Source organism: Zootoca vivipara, chromosome 2 (genome assembly GCF_963506605.1).
Source record: "Zootoca vivipara chromosome 2, rZooViv1.1, whole genome shotgun sequence".
Lineage (NCBI taxonomy): Eukaryota > Metazoa > Chordata > Lepidosauria > Squamata > Lacertidae > Zootoca > Zootoca vivipara.
The window spans coordinates 53,230,647-53,233,361 of record NC_083277.1 but is presented as its reverse complement, the minus strand read 5'-3'; positions in this window follow the sequence as shown (position 1 = coordinate 53,233,361).

The following is a 2,715-nucleotide window of genomic DNA, read 5'->3' as shown; positions in this document are numbered from 1 at the left end:
TTAGTACTCTATGTGCTTTAAAGTGTGTGTGCTTGGGGGTGGTTTTCATTGTGCTTTCATTTTGTATTTTTATGTTGTGAACTGCCCTGTGATCTTTGGATGAAAGGCAGTATATAAAATTAATGTATAATGTTTGAAGTTTTATCGTGTTTTTAATATTCTGTTGGGAGCTGCCCAGAGTGGCTGGGGAAACCCAGCCAGATGGGTGGGGTATACATTTTATTTTATTATTATTATTATTATTATTATTATTATTATTATTATTATTATTATCATTATCATTATTATCATTAATATCAGTTAATTAATAGCTGCTGGTGGTAGCCTACCTGCAATGTCTGTCTCTAAGGCATTGCATCAGTCTTCACTATTCACAACTGTTACATAGACTGGTACTGTCTGATACCACCCTGTTGTCTAGAGATGTCGCTACACACTAATTTTAGTTTTGGGGAATCCTTGCTTCAGCTGTCACATTACAAGCGAGGTGAGGGGAGAGATTAGGGTGTGTGCATGGGGTCTGTATGTGGCTCTGGCCTCTCCTATCTTTGACATTGCCCCTTTCTACCACTGCCCTATGGTTCCTGGAAGGTTGTCTACAAATACATGTGGCCCTCAGGTTGAAAAGGTTTCCAAAGGGGAATCCTGGCAGGGATGGCAGTGATATGGTGCAGACTCTGATGGTGTAGCCCAGTGACCAACTGAAGCCAAGACCTTACGGATGCAAAGTGTGTGTTTATCACTAAGTTACAATGGGCTCTTGTCAATAGAGTCCAAACAACTAGAACAGGCATCCCCAAACTTCAGCCCTCCAGATGTTTTGGACTACAATTCCCATCATGCCTGACCACTGGTCCTGTTAGCTAGGGATCATGGGAGTTGTAGGCCAAAACATCTGGAGGGCCGCAGTTTGGGGATGCTTGAACTAGAACCATCATTGGGTAGATGGTGGGTGTTGGTCAAGCTTTCAGAGCCTACTTTATTATCTGATCCATTTGGTCACCCAATATTCACCCCAGTTCTCTCTCCCTCACACATTCTACCCGAAGCCAGTGTTGACCTTCTGGCAAAACCATTTTATGCTATGAGATATTCTGCTTGTTATTTCCTCTGATACAGTGCACCACCACAGAGCATCATTAAATAAAAGCTAGTTTAGCAAATCAATAATTAAACAGAAAGTGTTTGGGCAGCAGAATAATTGAAAACAGAAAATATTTGTGGGAAAGAGTGCCATGTTCTCCCTGTTCTGTCCTCCTCTTAGCTGTGCACAGCCATGTGGCAGCATACGTCTGTGAAACGGACTGGATGAGTCCGTTGATTCCTGGATGAGGAAAGGCAGCAGCTATCACTGAAGAGAGCAAAAGGTCAGCAGCCAAACATAAATGAGGAACCGAGAAAGCCCCAGCCCACCAGTGTGTATGAGAAAGAAGTGGGAGTCTAGGAAAAACTCGTAATATTTAAACTTAGAAAATGTTGTGTAATCTGAGATGCTGAGTATTGTATTGCTTTGTATTTGTTTAGGGAGGCTTTTAATGTTTAATCGATTATTTTATTTTATTTTTCTGTTGGAAGCCGCCCAGAGTGGCTGGGGAAACCCGGCCAGATGGGTGGGGTATAAATAATATATAATAATAGCCCTCCGGGCAGCTCAAGGTGGCATACATGGCTATGCCCCTTCCCATTATACCTTCACATTCCATCTGTAGGGTACATTAGGCTGACAGGCGATAACTGGCACCAAAACACCCAATGAACATCATGATTGAGTGTGGATCTGAACCCTCCTCTGTCAGGTCAACCAATCAGTTGATGCTTTGTTATATAGGCCTACCAGAAACCCCAGTTTTATGTCCAGCTCATGGCAGCCATTTTGTGACAATTTCTCAAAATTCCAAATGTGCCCCTGGGCCCAAAAAGGTTGGCATCCATTGTTCTATACATCCAAATAGCCTGATATATTTGTAATTGGCAGAGAAGAGTGAGCTCCCTGCTAGCATGTTGACTGAATGGTTCACACCAGCGTTCTGCAAATGTTGCAGTTGCTATGTGCAACTTAAACAGTTAGTTATTCAGTATGCAGTATACTCCACTGTGCTAGGCTCCAGTAGAAGCTTAGAACCTTATGTTGCATCTGCCCTGGGCTTTGGTGCGCATGGATTCTTGCAAGAAGTACAGAACAGGCACGCAACCTTCCTCAGACGCCTCTCTATTTGTTTCTTAAAGGTAAAGGGACCCCTGACCATTAGGTCCAGCCTCAGACGACTCTGGGGTTGCGGTGCTCGTCTCGCGTTATTGGCCGAGGGAGCCTGTGTGCAGCTTCCAGGTCATATGGCCAGCATGACAAAGCCACTTCTGGCGAACCAGAGCAGCAAACGGAAATGCCGTTTACCTTCCTGCTTGGAGCCAGGACCGGCCCTAAGGCAAGGCTGGGTGGCGCAATGCGCCAGGGGGCTGGGCCGCCAGACAGCGCCGCACTGGGAAACGGGGGCGCCAGAGGGATCTTCGCACCACGGCACCAGATATGCTTAAGACGTCCCTGCTTGGAGCGGTACCTATTTATCTACTTGCACTTTGACATGCTTTCAAACTGCTAGGTTGGCAGGAGCAGGGACCGAGCAACGGGAGCTCACCTCGTCACAGGGATTCGAACCGCTGACCATCTGATCGGCAAGCCCTATGCTCAGTTGTTTAACCCACAGCGCCACCCCCGTC